The 9612-nt window shown below is 38.3% G+C and overlaps 1 long non-coding RNA gene across 1 annotated transcript; it reads left to right on the top strand.

Moving 5' to 3' along the window:
- Positions 1 to 1204: 1204 nt before the first annotated feature.
- Positions 1205 to 3515, top strand: LOC131616934 (uncharacterized). Its single transcript, XR_009288341.1, has 4 exons — positions 1205 to 2051; positions 2420 to 2552; positions 3076 to 3234; positions 3322 to 3515. It is a non-coding gene; the product is annotated as an uncharacterized LOC131616934 (long non-coding RNA).
- The last annotated feature ends 6097 nt before the right edge of the window (positions 3516 to 9612 follow it).

Raw genomic sequence — 9612 nt, 5'->3', positions numbered from 1 at the left:
ATTGTTAGGTGTTTTATGTGTTTTTGGTTGGTGTTTTTTAAGGGGAATTTGTTTTGCGATTTGAATTTCACATAAAATGTATAATGATCGAGAAGCAGATTAGGGAATGAATCTCACTTACTTCCATCCCATTATGTAATGTTCGAGAAACATATTAGGGAATGAATCCCACTCATTTCTCTCCCATTAATTAATGTTTGAGAAACAGATTAGGGAATGAATCCCACTCATTTCTCTCCCCTTAAGTAGTGACCGAGAAACAGATTAGGGAATGAATCCCACTCGTTTCTATGCCACTAAGCGATTGAGAAACAGATTAGGGAATGAATCCCACTCACTTCTCTATCACTTTCTTAATGTGATTCGCATCTTCCTTTTATTAAGTATTTTAGAAGTTAAATATTAAAAGAATGCAAGGGAGACTAACCTATTATCTAATCTAAGTTATTCTAATTCCTATTTGTGTACAAAAGGAGTCTAAATCTAAAGTTATGATGGAATAGATTCTAAAAGGAGCATTAAAATGGTATTAACAAAGTAGGCATAAAATAAGGCCAAAAATAAAAGCAATAGAATCATACAACAATTATACAAAAAAATAGCATGGAAATGGTACCAAAACAATTCAACATTAGTGCAAAAATGAACCTAAAAAATACTATTATTTTTATGAGTTATTTATGTGGAGAATTTCTAAAAGACTAAAAATTAAACTCTCAAAAATCACCTAAAAAATCTAACACAATTTGATGATTTTATTGTTTTAGAACCTAAAAATAATAGCAAAAAATAACTATGTGAGAAAACTAAAATCTAACATGAAATAATGGAGTCAGAGGGTGTGAATTGAATATGGTCGTAGAATTAGTAAAACAGGCGCAGGCCCAATGAATAATGGCCCAGCAGAATTTTGTTCAGTTTCAGTTATTGCCACAAAGAAAGCTATGGGCCTACAGAGGTTGCGAATTGTGATTCGTATGGCCCAAATTCGGATTGTTTTTGTTACAGATTGATTTTTGTTATTTTTGTGGCAGCGATGTGGGCCAAGGAGGGGGTGAACAACGAGGCCCAAGAGATTTGTTTGGATCCACTTGTTTATCATGTTTCTGATCCATTTTATTTTTGTTTTCAATCCACACAAAAAATAATAAATGAAAATAAAAAAGAAAAACAAAGAAGAAATTGGAAAGGGATTAGGGTAAACGAAACGCGACCTTTGATCTTTCACGTGAATCTTCTTCCTCTTTCGCGAAGGGTATGCAGCGGCGGCCGGAGATTATGCTTCCTCCGATTAGCTTTCTCCGCCGCGAACCAACGAAGCAAAACAAGAATCGCCTCGCCTCCCTAATTCAAGAACTCAGCCTCAATCGCCCTCTCTCAGTCTCCTTCAAACGCGAGTCGAAGCGAGAAAATCCAAACAATGAGCTTCCAATCCTCTAGGTGCAAACGTCTTGCATATTACACCTCTTTTCTTCTTCTCCTTTGTTGCTCTGAAACAATTCTGAGCTTTTTCCTTTTCGTGTTGGTGAGATGAAGATTTCAGGAGTCGTTGAAGGTAAATAATGGAAGTAGTTTGAAGTTTGTGCTATCTTTTTCTGCCAACTGAAGGTTGAAGATGAAGGATGCTCCAGGACTTCAAGAAAGAATTGAAGGTGGTGAAGGTGATGATGATTTCATTGAATGGAGGGAGATGAAGTGAACAGGTTCAGTTGTATTGAAGGGTGAGGAGTGAAGAATGAAGTTGCAGAGTGGAGATTTGAAGATGATGAATGAAGTGAAGAGAATTGTGGTGGAGGATTGGTGAAAATGGTGGAGTATGAATTGATGAAGATGATTAGAGGTTCCAGGTGAAAAAAGGTGAAGAAGAATGAATCGAGAGAGTGAAAGTGGTGGAGGCGATGATAGGTGAAAGTGAAGATAATGGTGTTGATGAAGAATAGTTGTAGGTTGAGGATTATGGAGATGGTGAAATGGTGGAGTGGAGAGTGTGAAAAGGTGGAGAAATGAATCGAGAGAGTCCATGAGAATGATGGAGAAGCTCTTATATAGAGGTTGGTTAATCCTCATTTTCTATTATATTTCAGTTTTTGATTCTTCTCCTCCCTTCTCTTTTCTGATTCTGTTATTTGCTATTAGTTAGTTGATTTCTGTTGTGAGAGTTGAGAGATTCTGTTAGAAGAAGTTAGTGTTCAGTTAAGGGTGGTTTAGGTTGTTAGAAGTTAGTTATGGAATATGCTGAGCTGGCACGATTTGAAAGTTAGTTACCAAACTGTTAGGGTCATAGAATGGTGATTAGCTGTTAAGAGTGTAAGTAGGGCTTAGCATGAATAGATTCACTTCTCCTTCCTTTTTTATAGTTTTGCATTAATTCATTTTTGACGGCTGAACTATTCCTTTTGGTCTTACGGGAATGCTGCAGGTCTAGTATACCGATACATATGACGGCTATAGGATAAGGCCTCATGATTTCCATTCGAGCCACATTGGATGCGTGATGCCCGAGCCACCATTGGTTCTTAACCGAGTCTTCGAGATGCCGACTTATTGAAATGGTAACTCCCTCTTTATGTTTTGTAACTGTCAGGATATTAGGGTGATCTTGTTAGGATACGAACCGGTAATTGTGTGACTGCTGTTAGTAATCAGTTTGAGTAGACTTGATATGTGGAAGTGATGTAGGCTTTGTAGTTGATGGAACTGTTATAGTCTCTTTTCGTGTATGTATGTATTGTGAATGGATGTTGGTTTGAATGTAGATTTAGGATGTATGTGTGTGAACTGTCAATAGGAGTTTCTTTTGAATGGTTATGTTCATTTTGGTTTGGTGAATTTAGGCATGTATGGAATGAATGAATGTGAATTTTGGTAGATACATAATGCTGTGTTTTTGGATTAAAGTTAGGTATATGAATCTGAATTAATAGGATGGTGGCTAGTGAATTGAAGGTTAGCAAAAGAAGGTTAATTGAGAGTTTTGAATAGTGTTTGGCGTATGGTATTTTGAACGTTGCAGGGACCGTTTTTGAACTTTGTAGTCTCGGTATCGGGGCATGACATTTAATTGGTTTTATGCAGGGCATGGATGATGAGTGTGAGTTGTGTTCATTATTTATGTTTTCTGCTAATGTGAACTGGAAATAGTTAGTGGGCGATAACAATGGAAGTTAGCCCGTTCAGAAACGGTCCGATGCAGCGCGGTTAGAGTTAAGAGATTGCTCTGACAGTTAATGAAATGTGAGGTTTAAATGGTATAATGTTGAATGAAAGTTTCTGAAATTTTGTACTGACATGAATGCTGATTTATTGTTGTATGTACTATAGGTGATGCTGCCAAATGATGATGATGATGGTTAGTTGAAATGTTGCAGCAGGGTGCTTTCTGGTTGACAGTATGGCGGAATGAAGATTGGCGAGAGCGAGACGAAACTTGGAGAACATTGAAGAATAGATTAGAATTTCCCTTTGTAGTTTTTTTTTAATGAGACCTGTAATGTAATTTGGATCTTGCTTCTTGTAGGTGCAATGAGTTACTTTTCAAAATTGATTTGATTTGTATTTTTCTCTCCTTTTGTGTAATGCTCTTGCAGTTGAGTTTTTTCGTGAAGAATTCTTGGCTCTTAAAATGAGGTTTAACTTGAAGCACAATATGGGCTTTTATTATGTGATGGGCCCATTCTTCAAATACCATTCAATTCATCTTTTCCCTCTATTTGTTTTGAATTCAAACTCCAAGTGTTCACATTCTTGCACTCTTGAATCTAGTAGTATTAAAATAAGATGAAGACTACATGGAAGCCTAAAAGTGATATTGGTCAAAAAGTCAATCTCTTAAGGTTGACTTTGACCAAAAAATCAAAGCTCTTGTCAAAGCATATTAGCCTTCATACTAATCTGACACGCCCCATATTTCCTCAACTTCTTGAATGAACCCTGGTGCTAGTGACTTGTAGTTCCACTAATGAGCGGAACCCCTTTGAATCGCCACAGGAAGGAAATAAACCTTTAATCATTAAATTTGATGAAGAATAGCTTCAAAGCTTGGTGATGAGGAAATCCACAATACCCATGAACCATAACCCTAATTCCACAATGCACACAGAAGAACCAGTTGAAACAGGTTTATCTGAAGTAGGAGCCAAGATCTTTGACCCCATGTCAGATCTATTGATTAAATGAATGCATGAATGTTAGATGACCTAATGAAGGGTATGCAAATGAAATGAGAAGCTTAAGCCAGTTGGAAATTAAAGGGGTAGGACAAATTTGGGGTATGACACCGACGGCAACTCGGGTATGCAAATTCAGCTAAACCCATTGGTCTCGCAGTGGAAAGCTAATTCTACCAAGAAGGGGATGATCCTTAAGGGTTGAAAACAATAATGGTAAGAGCTTGGTACGACATCCGAAGAAAATAAAAAGGCGGGGTAAGAAACTGCATTGCTACGGACGCCTACACCTGTTGGGTGAAGAAAAGAGCAAGGGAGTTTCAAATGCCTTATGATTATGAAAAACCCATGTTCCCTGTGGTATCTTAACTACCCAACATTCCCATTGACACTATGAAAGAATACCAAGAGACTTTGGCTAAGATGAGGTTAGAAAAAGACGCTTGGGAAGAAAAGTTTCGTAAAACTGATGTGGAAAACAGAAAGTTGAAGAAACGGGTGAAAGATCACGAAGAAAATCTCTATTATCAAGATGGATGGCTCATGAGTAAAGATGAGAAGATCCATCGGAAAGACGCTGCAATCAGGAGGTACATCAAAGAAAGCAAGAAAAATCTTGAAGGTTCAACAAGCAACGCACTAACGCCTGACGATTGGAAGAATGTTGTTGACAAATTGAGGATTGAAAAGGCCGAGTTGAAAGCATACTATGGGAAAGAAATCATGAAGCTCAAGCTGCATAACGCATTTGGTTTTTCGTCCGATGAGGATGTTTAGGATTGTTTAGCTTTTTATTTATTTGCTTCTGTAAGGAGCTACGCTCCAATGTTGTAACATTTCCCATTATTTCAATAAAATAATAGTTTGTGTTCAAATGTTTGCAAGGAAATAATCTTTAAAATGTTTGGAAAAATCATAAACTTCTTTTTGCATGCATCATTCTGTGTAACACCCTTCTAAACCCCGCGGCAATTAATCAAATAAATCAGAGTTACATGCACAAGGGCGTCACAATTAATAAATAGAATAAACCAACATCGATCACAAGTCATGCATTCACTGAAGAAACATACTAACATAACTCATAAACAAACTATCTCATGTTTACACAGCGGAATAAGTCAACAAACTAGCATTACATCATCCATGCTTTAATCCTCAAATAAGATAAACAAAACAGGGTTAATGTCATAAACTTAAAAACAACGTTCCCCAGTGTTACACCCATCAGAGCATGACCCGACGCTAACAGACACACTGACTCATGAGTTAATCCTCACCGAGTCGACGCCGCTATCCTCAATCTGAAAAATATAGTGTAAGGGTGAGTCTCATTCGCAATTAACAAATATTATTGCATTATAAATAACAGTACATCAACAGTTATATTATTCACCCAACTCATCTATACTCAGATCATCCATCAACCATACAAACACATACCATCAAAACAATACAAGAGCATACATATAGTCATGTTATTAATTCATGCAAATGAATGCAACTGACTCTATGCATGTGGTACCAAACATCACCAGTGGAATCATCCACCGACCGATCTATCATCATCCAGACACGGCCCTGCCAGCACAAATTCTACACAATGGGAATTCTGCCATTCACTGAATCCTCTCATCATCTAGGATTCAGCCCTCTTCAATGCTTATGAATGCATGCAAACATATATATAACATACTTTCATCATCTCCACTCTATGAGTAACATCCTCTATACTCATTTCATCATCATCATCATCATCATTACTAAGCATGTTCATATATACATTAACATCATTCAATTCAATCAATCATCAGTAAACCACAGAATTAAATCACAAGGTTTACACAGTCTCAAATAACATACAAACAAGAATTTCACATACAGCGACCATACGCGTATCATATAGCCCATACGCGTCCATACGCGTATCACCATGCCTCATACGCGTATCATACGCATTTCATCAGAGTCTAAAATGGCCTAAGACCAACTCATACGCGTATCCGCCTTGCCATACGCGTATCACCAGGTCCATTTTCCTCCTTAAAAATTCTCATACGCGTATGAGCATCCTCATACGCTCCTCATACGCAAATCACCAGTACAGGGTATTTGGGACAGGGCAGCTGCGTATCATACGCGTATTGCCATAGGGAAATGTCCCTCATACGCGTATGGCCTCATCCGATACGCGTATGGTACTGTTTCATACGCAAAACACCAGAAAAATGTCCAGAACCTGCAACTTCGTAACAGTCCAAAACCCACTTGTTTTTACTCATACCAGTCCATGATTTTGAGTCTAATACAGTCAAATTTTCACTCTATTAATCATAGGATTCATTCATACGGATCAATCTATCATCCTACACCAATTCATACATCAAAATCCCAAAACCTAAACCAATTCTTAAGACCCAAAACCTAACTCTGACATACAAACAGAATTGACTCAACAACACAACTATCCATACACTAATCATCTATAATTACGATAAGAGATGATAATTGGAAGAGTCCCCCCTTACCTTAGTAAAATTCTTGCACTCTGGTCCTTCCTCTTTGTTCCTCTTCTACGTTCTTCGTGTTCCAACTTCTCTCTTTTCACGTTCTGTTCTTTCTTTCCCAATTCTAATTATTTTATGAAAAATAATATTAAATTAGTAAGGCTTTGCTACACCACACCCCCTCTTCTTACTAATCTCTCACATGGCCCAAATGCTATTCAACCATCATTTTCCATTATATTCATAAAATCCATAAAAATAATAATTATTAATCTAATATTCAAATTAAATTTAAATTAGAATTATACGGGTGTTACAACTCTCCCCCACAAAAAGAGTTTTCGTCCTCGAAAACATACCTTAGGTAAAGAGCTCTGGATAAGAATCCTTCATCTGGCTCTCTAGCTCCCAAGTAACATTTCCTTCAGCCGGTCCTCCCCAAGCAACTATGACTAAAGCTATTTCCTTACCACGCAATTGCTTCAGCCTTCGATCCTCAATCCTCACAGGCAATGCCTCAACCGTTAAGTTGTCTTTTACCTGTACATCATCTACTTGGATCACATGGGACGGATCTGATATGTATTTCCTTAACTGAGACACATGAAACACATCATGCAAGTTTGCAAGCATCGGCGGTAACGCGACACGATATGCTACTTCTCCCACTCTTTCAGAAATTTGGAATGGTCCAATAAAACGTGGAGTCAACTTCTTTGACTTCAATGCCCGACCAATACCTGTCATAGGAGTAACTCTCATAAACACATGGTCTCCCTCTTGAAACTCAAGTCTTTTCCTCCTCCTGTCATGATAACTCTTCTGACGACTCTGAGAAGCTTTCATCTTCTCTTGAATCATCTTAATCTTCTATGTGGTCTCTTGTACAATTTCCGGACCAATTACAACACTCTCACCAGATTCGTACCAACACAACGGCGTCCTACACCTCCTACCATACAAAGCCTTAAACGGAGCCATACCGATACTCGAATGATGACTGTTGTTGTAGGTAAACTCAATCAAAGGCAGATAACTATCCCAAGCACCTCCTTTTTTCTAGCACACAAGCTCTCAACAAATCCTCTAACGACTGAATCGTCCTCTCACTCTGTCCATCAGTCTAGGGATGGTAAGCAGAACTTAGTCTCAGTTTAGTACCCAAAGCTTTCTGCAAACTTTCCCAGAACTTAGACGTAAACCTCGGATCTCTGTCTGACACGATACTTGAAGGAATACCATGTAGACTAACTATCTTCTCAATATACAACTGAGCTAGCTTCTCCATCGGATAATCCATTCTCACCGGTATAAAATGTGCAGACTTCGTCAACCTGTCCACCACGACCCAGATAGCTTCACAATTTCTGACAGTTCTCGGCAAACCCGAAACAAAATCCATCGGTATGCTATCCCACTTCCACTCAGGGATAAACATCGGTTGCATAAACCCATATGATTTCTGATGCTCAATTTTTGACTTCTGACAAGTCAAACAAGAGTACACAAACTCAGCAATTTCCTCCTTCATTCCAGGCCACCAAAACAACTTTTTCAAATCATGATACATTTTGGTAGCACCAGGATGAATACTCAACCCGCTATGGTGTCCTTCTTCCAGAATACGCTTTCGGAGTTCATCAATATCAGGAACACAAACTCGGTCGCCAAACCTCAGTATACCATTCTTGTCAATTCTGAATTCACTACTCTTGCCTTGGTTAATCAAAGTCAACTTATCAATCAATCCAACGTCGGCTTTCTGACCTTCTCGGATTTCTTCAAGAATACCACTAGTCAGCTTCAGCATACCCAACTTGACACTAGTAGGAGTATCTTCAAACACCAAACTCAAGTCTCTGAATTGTTCAATCAAATCCAATTCCTTCACCATTAGCATAGACATATGCAAAGTCTTTCTACTTAATGCATCAGCAACAACGTTTGCCTTACCCGGATGGTAATTCAAACCAAAATCATAATCTTTCAGAAATTCTAACCACCTTCTCTGTCTCATATTCAACTCTTTCTGATCAAAGAGATACTTCAGACTCTTATGATCACTGAATACTTCAAATCTCGAACCATACAAATAGTGCCGCCACAACTTCAAAACAAAGACTACAGCTGCCAACTCCAAATCATGAGTCGGATAATTCCTTTCATGTACTTTGAGTTGTCTCGATGCATAAGCGACTACTTGTTGATTCTGCATCAATACACCACCTAAACCCATCAATGATGCATCACAATAAACCACAAATGATTCTGTCGGATTCGGCAAAATCAAGATAGGAGCACTAGTCAACCTCCTCTTCAGCTCTTGGAATCCTTCTTCACACTTTGCATCCCAAATAAAAGCTTGTCCCTTCCTGGTTAGTTTAGTTAACGGCAATGCTAACTTTTAAAATCCTTCAATAAACTTCCTGTAATAACCTGCAAGACCAAGAAAACTACGAATCTCTGACACTGACTTCGGAGCTTCCCACTGAGACACAACTTCTATCTTTGTAGGATCAACAGCAATACCATTCTTAGAAATCACATGCCCGAGAAAACTGACTTCCTCTAACCAGAATTCACACTTCGACAGCTTGGCAAAAAGTTGTTTTTCTTTTAACAGTTCCAATACCGTTCTGAGGTGTTCGGCATGTTCTTCTTCATCCTTAGAGTATATTAGGATGTCATCTATAAACACCACCACGAACTTATCGAGATAAGAATGAAAGATCCTATTCATATACTCCATAAAAACACCAGGTGCATTAGTAACTCCAAACGGCATTACAGAATACTCGTAATGTCCATACCTTGTTCTAAAAGTAGTCTTCTGAATATCATCATCCTTCACACGAATTTGGTGATACCCAGACCTCAGATCAATCTTACTAAATACACATGCTCCAACTAGTTGATCGATCAAATCATCAATCCTCGGC

Source organism: Vicia villosa, linkage group LG7 (genome assembly GCF_029867415.1).
Source record: "Vicia villosa cultivar HV-30 ecotype Madison, WI linkage group LG7, Vvil1.0, whole genome shotgun sequence".
NCBI lineage: Eukaryota > Viridiplantae > Streptophyta > Magnoliopsida > Fabales > Fabaceae > Vicia > Vicia villosa.
The sequence above is the reverse complement of the archived record's forward strand: the minus strand, read 5'-3'. Positions and strand labels throughout refer to the sequence as shown.